We start from the raw sequence: 7,120 nt of genomic DNA, 5'->3' as shown, positions 1-7,120 counted from the left end.
AGGACATCACCACAGGGCCTTTCACAGACCAAATAAAAAAAATCAGGAGAGACCCATAATTTACCCACCACATCCCACACACACTATTCATTTTCAGAGGAGGAAATTTTGGTCGAAACCCAAGCATTAGAGCCAGGGGTCCATCTTCTCTCCCCCATTTGAATCACAAGCTATGTGGTTCTCCACACACATTAAGCGAGTCTCAATTTTGTTCACACAAAACCTCAGGCTCCTCAACATTCTATTCACATCCTCAACATAGGCAAAGATATTATATCTTTCCACCTGCTTGTCTCTTAGAACCAACCCCATAAGCATTTTGATTTTCCAATGGAGCACTACTGAGTTCAAATACTGCTTAGGCCTGCCCCTGGTGTGCCTAGGGTCTAGTACCCATCCTAACATGTCTTCCAATGATTTTGAGTTTGAGAGAGATTGACTCTCTTTTCCTGTGTTAACATCAAGCTCACGAATCTCCTGACGAGTCTCAGGTAGAATAACATTAAAATAAGTTGTCACATAGTCATGGGAAAGGAGCTTTGCACCACATTGACCTGACTGATTTCTATCACCACCTCCCCTCCTGCTCTTCCCCCTTTGCCTTGGCGACATCGTAGAGCCACAAGAGGGTTCTTCAATTTCCTTGCAAGGGTTGACTCTACCTGTAAAAAGACATAAATACCAACTCAACCCTACCTCGGCAAAACCCTGTTACCAGTAAATAATTCTGTCACAAAACACTAGACAAATGACCTGGCTTTGGATGAAGACTTGCCAGGAAAGGGAGGTTGACAACACTTCTTCGCCCAGAGACTCAACCCCCTTTCCCATTGAGTACACTAGACTACACCCTAGGACCAAGAAACTTCTGCATCCAAAAGGCCACAAACCATTAACCAAACCTAGCCCACAACAAATGGCTAGCTTCGCTATTAAAGACACCTAGACCACTCTTTGATTTAAAAAGCAACTACTTACTCCCACGAGAAGAGACAAACCCAACACCCGATGCTAAATCAAATTCACAGACCCATAAAAAACCCTAGCCCCTAGGAAACAAACTACATCCAACAACTCAGATGTTTAGCCCAAAAAACCTACGCTCCCATAATTACTAAACAAGAAATTCAAATATAAGCAAAACGAGGCCAACAAGAACACACATGACTTACCAACTCCGAACACTAGCAACAATCTCCAATTGAAAGAAATCGTCCCCTTGCAAGGCCGCACCAAACCAGAGATACTCTCAACTAGCATCCAAATTGGAGTGGCTCGAGGAAATTCTTGATCTCTTATAAACCACACCAACAACTCCCTCTTTTATAGAAACTCACCACCAACAAATCCCACAATTTGATTACACGATGACACTGAGGGACTCACTTCTCCCCCAAACCAACTTACACAAATGACTCTACCACCCATCCCCAACATCACATAGCTCCTCCATCAACTGGAGGGTTGCAGGCTCATGCATGTGAGATGCTAGGTGCATCCTTTCTTCATCGATGTGCAATCACTCAATCAAGGTTGGTGGGTGCATTGCCTCAAACCCTACTCCTTCCAACATAACACCCCTATCATGGGAATTAGTATGTGACATTTAAAAATATTCATATTAACAAAAAAATCAATGCGGGTTTTCAATAAAATATTTTAATGTGCAAGATTAACTGATATTGTCGTATACTTAAAAATATATTAATGATAATAAAACCATTTTAATGTGCACAATGTACTCTATATAGCATTGAAAAATACAATTTAAACAATGAAAAATTACACACACACACACACACATAGAGAGAGAACCATTACATATTCATTGGGATCTATCATGGGACAAGAGGGATACATATTTTTTTTTCAAATTTTGCACTTTAAAAGAAGTTTGCACCTAAAGAAATTTGATCCTTCTGGGCTCATGTTAAATCCATACTTAAGATGGATCTATACTGGTTTTACAACCCAATAATAAGGGTGATGTGTAATTTTGTCCATGATTAACTTGACACATGTCCCATTTAAAATAAAAATAAAATATTCTTTAAATTAAACAACAAAATGTCCACTATAATCGAAATGAAAAATAAATATATATATTTGGTTAGTTTTACTTAAAAGTATTATAAAAAGTAGTCCCACTCTAACTATGCTTGCTTTATTGGTTGTTGATGTTACAACCCAATACAAAAAAGATATGGTAAACATATTTTACTCTCATTCTCAATTATAAATACAATATTTCTATATCCATATGAAATAAGATAATTTTATATAATTTTTAAATTAAATATATATATATATATATATATATTTTTTTTTTTTTTTTTTTCGGTCAACACTTTCATTAATTCTTCAAAAAGTTACAAGATATAGTTCAGAGCCCCTCTACTCTGCCAACTTCACTTCGACTACATTTGTTACCTAGGAAAGCACTGCAAAAACATAGAATATATTGCCATTTTTACACGAACCCCAAAGGCAGAAGAGCCATATAGCCCAAAACACATGCAAAAACAAAAAACAACCAATAGATAACATTTTAAGGGAGAGGATTCGGTGCATGAGCAACACCCGAGTCCACAAAATGGCCATGGCCTTCATGAACATGGAAATCAATATGAGTAAGCCATGCCTCGATCTTGTCCAACCACTCATTGGCTCTACACTGGCTACATTGCACAGATCATAGGTGCTCCAAAATTCCCTGTTGTCTATAGTGGACATCATTTATGTAAGTGATAGTCTCATTTATGTCGTCATACCTCTGTTGGTGGATGACATCAAGAATGACCAAGATATCACACAACTGTTCAATTATGAAGGCCAACCTAGGTGGTTGCTCCACATGACCCAATCACTGGGCATGGATGTGAGAAACTTCGTCCTCCATATTCGCCCCTCCCACCACATCTTCATTCAACGCCTCATATAACTTTTAAAATGATTTTAAAGTAATTAAAAAAAATAAAAAATAAAATTGATATTATTTATATTTTCATATTTCAATTGGATATGTAAATAAACATTTTAACATCTTTGTTAACTAATTTATTTTAATATCAACTTTAGAAAAACCATAAACACATATGTATATATATGAATTACAACAAAATATTTCAATGTGCAAAAATAAGAAGGAAGGAAGAAAGAAAGAAAGAAATTATTTTAACGTCCACGAGGCTAAAGATAGCCTATGGGACATATTGCTTCTTCATCTGCTTGATGTATTCGACCCTTTTTCTATGAAGCTTCACAATAAATGCTCCTAGCTTCTCGACAAACCCCTCGCTAAATAGATTATCCCAAGAGCTCGCTGCCAACATATCTGCATAACTTTCCCTGTTGTCTTTGAAGGCCTCACATTCTAAAATGAAATGTTTTTCTGTTTCCACTTTTTTGGAAGAACAAAAAATGCATACCCTTTCCTCCCACACTTCCTTTGGCCTTTTCCAGCACCCTGTTTCACAACGGAGTTGATGAGAATTAGTCCTTAACTGAGCAATAAGAATTTTGGCTCTCCAAGAGATATTGGCCTCTATGTATGCTTTTGGTTGATGATTATGAGTGGGATTAAACACTTCAATATAGTAATTTTTCTTTCTTCCTAGCTCCTTATCCCAAGTACGTTTGTGGAACTTTTCCATAACAAAAGCTTTTATCTCTTTGCTGTTTATGGGACACGCGTTCAAGAAAATACCCCATTTACTACACCATTTATTATTTTGCTGCATCCAAGTTTTTTTTCTCTTGCGCAATCTATCATTAAAGACAACCTTAGGCCATCTACCATCTTCCATTTGCTCAATTTTTTTTAAATACCTTATGACTCGCACCATAGCAATTGCTTCAATAGGAGCAGTCCTTGTTTCACTTAACAAGATATCATAAGGAACTGCACTTTTCATCTTAAATTTGTTTGTAATCAAACGCTTCTGAATTTTCTCTATTTGTCTCCACTGCATGTCGGAGGTACTGCTAGCTCACAGTTCACAACCATAGAGAATCATTGGAATCACTAGAAGCCCAAAAAGAGTTTGAGTGGTCTTCCAGTCCCATAACTCTACCTCTCTACACCTATTTTGAAAAGCATAAAATGATTTCCAACCCCCCAAAGTTCTTTTCTTTCTACAACCATTCCTGCTTAGATTTTTGTTGAAGTCAATCTCGAGGCATTTGTAATCCACAACTTCTTCCAGAATGTTGCCTTCAAAGTAGAACTGATACTGGTTATGTTTTCTTTTCTTAGAGAAGACCACTACTTTCGTTTTGCTGATATTGACTTGCATCCCCACACTTCTACAAAAATGCTCAAGGGATAGTAAGTGCTCTTGCAAACCAAGAGCCGATTTAACAATCAAAATAAGGTCATCTGCATACAAAAGAAGCCTTATAACAAACTTGCATAAATAGATACTATCACCCCCTTGTGAATTTAACCACTCCTCAAGCTTGTCGATATATAAACCAAAAAGGGTAGGAGATAGTGGGCAACCTTGCTTGACCCCGATATCGCTTCTAAAACTTTCAGAAATGCCTGCTGAAGTTCTAATTTTGACTTTCACATCTTCATACAACCTATGCACAACTGCTCTCAAATGTTTAGGAACCCCAAGTTCCTCCATTCTCTGCCAAAGTTTATCCCTAGGAACTGAGTCAAACGCTTTTCTGAAATCAACAAAGCAACAAAAGACTTCTTCCTTTTTCTCCCAAACTTTTTCAATGATGTGCCTTAAAGTTATGCAATGATCAACTGTGGAATGTTTAGGTCTAAAACCTGCTTGCCCTTTAGCACGCTTATCTCTTTCTTCTGCCCACTTGCTAATTTTGTTTTCTAGCATGCTTCCAAATAGCTTTGCAAACAAAGGGTTTATCATGATGGTCCTATAATTGGAGGGATTATTGACGTCACTGCTCTTGAAAAGAGGTATTGCCAGACTAGTTGACCAATCTATTTCTGGACTAGTTGACTAATATTGAAATGTATTCAAAAATATATTAGAAAAACAAACTTTAATGTGGACAACATAATCCATAAATAAAATATCTTAATGCTCATGTTAATTATATTAATTCAATGTCAACAATTTACATATTATATATGGTTTAATTAAATTTTTATTGTCCTAGCATTTCAAGTATGGTTAATTTTGAATGGAGCAAATATTTATTGGAATTGCATATTTAACCCCATATATATAGAGATATCTTAACCATCATGTATCAAGTCCCTAGAGAAATGCGATATTTAAAGATACAATTTAAAAAAAAATATCTACACTTTAAAAATGCTTACTTTTACTAAATCTCTAATTAAAATAAATCTATACTAATATTAGCTAAATTTTTTTTATTTAAAAACAAAACCATTTTACATTACAAAGTGTCTTATCCATATTTGGAGCAATAGAACCTTTCAAAAATTCAAATAACAACACATTATTTATACAAATATGCCAAATGTATGTATATGATAACAGTTAGCGTAATCACTGGTTATAAGAATAAATGTTTTTTTGAAAAGTCATAAATTTGAATTAAAGAGATATTTTTGTAAATTAATTTTTTAAAGGATTAAAAATGTTTCATTAAATTAATTCAATCTTAAATTATTATTTGGTCATGCAACTTTAAAGGCGAAAGCCATGAAGAAACTTTTGAGTACATATTTTGATTGGATAGTCGTGGGCTCTACTAATGGGCAGAGGCATTTATTTTTTTCAATTTAATTTTTTAAAAATAAATTTATTTTTTTAAAATTTAGATAATAGTAAAGATAAAATTTAAAGGAAGTTTAGTTTTATAGAATATGGTTTTTTATTTGTAAATACCAAAATTGCAGGAGTTAGCGTTGATGATGAGATTTGTTTATTTAAAATAATTTATCATATTTAAATAAATACAAAGAAACAATTTATTTTAATTATATATTAAACAACAAATACATAAAAAGAATTAAAATTTTTCCAATTAAGTTTTAAACAAATACCTAGAGACGCCCAGTCGCTTTTAACAGTTTGTAATTCGAATATTGAGGCGGTTTGTCACTTTTCCGGGCCTTTTCTTAGAGTCAGATCCATTACACGTGGAATTCGAATATAAAAATATTCATAAAATATTCTATCCTAATTTGTTTAACCACAACCGTCGCTTTGGCCGAGTGGTTAAGGCGTGTGCCTGCTAAGTACATGGGGTTTCCCCGCGAGAGTTCGAATCTCTCAGGCGACGTTGATCGTTTTCACTTTTTTATCTTGACCGTAATTACGGAAGATATTTGTTTAAGTACGCATTTTTACCTTCTTGGGAGAGTTCGGATAGTTTTCATGTGTAAAAGTTCGTTTTTATTAATTAATTGGCCATTTGATGTTTCAATGTGGTAGTTTAAATACCTAATCACATAAAAGCTTGCCATTGTATCTGCATTTGGTGATTATTATTATATAATATTGATTTTATCTCAAATATCTATGAAGTTTAATAAGATTAATTATAATTTTAAAGGTAAAAAACAAAAAATAAAACAACATTTCATAATTAACAATGATTTATTCAGATAAATTTGGGATTAACCTTTTTTATCCAAGTTAAAGTTAAAGTTAAAGTTGAAGTTAAATAAAAACAAATAAAATAAAACAAAATTTATATATTATATCACTATATTAAATAAAAAAAATTCATTTAAATTTTTCTATAATTTATTTCCTCCAAATCAAGCAAAAACACACACACACATATATATATATATTATATATATATATATATATAATAATATATATATATATATATAAATTAAACAAGAACATATCTATATTGGGTAATAAATAATATCATGAAATTGTTTATATTATAAATTTTTTTATTTAAAAGATATTATTTACTATGTTTTATCTTAATTTTATTTATTTTTTAATTGTTATGAAATTAAAATATATTATTATAAAATTAAAATACTAAAGTTTTGGAGCACTTTTTTTTTATCAAAATATAAACTTAAATACTATTTATGTCCATTGTTACAATTTATACAATATGTGATTAAAATGTATAGAAAAATTTAGCTACAATTACACATACAACATTTATTACATTAATATAATTTTTAAATGCATTATTT

The 7,120-nt window shown here is 32.8% G+C and overlaps 1 non-coding gene across 1 annotated transcript; it reads left to right on the top strand.

The window, feature by feature from the left end:
* Positions 1-6,152: 6,152 nt before the first annotated feature.
* On the top strand, positions 6,153-6,234 carry TRNAS-GCU (transfer RNA serine (anticodon GCU)). Its single transcript has one exon. It is a non-coding gene; the product is annotated as a tRNA-Ser (tRNA).
* The last annotated feature ends 886 nt before the right edge of the window (positions 6,235-7,120 follow it).

Source organism: Pinus tabuliformis, chromosome Q, assembly GCF_031772625.1.
Source record: "Pinus tabuliformis cultivar Carrire ecotype Pingquan chromosome Q, CPIR1, whole genome shotgun sequence".
Classification (NCBI taxonomy): Eukaryota; Viridiplantae; Streptophyta; class Pinopsida; order Pinales; family Pinaceae; genus Pinus; species Pinus tabuliformis.
This window is presented reverse-complemented; position numbering and strand designations above follow the sequence as displayed.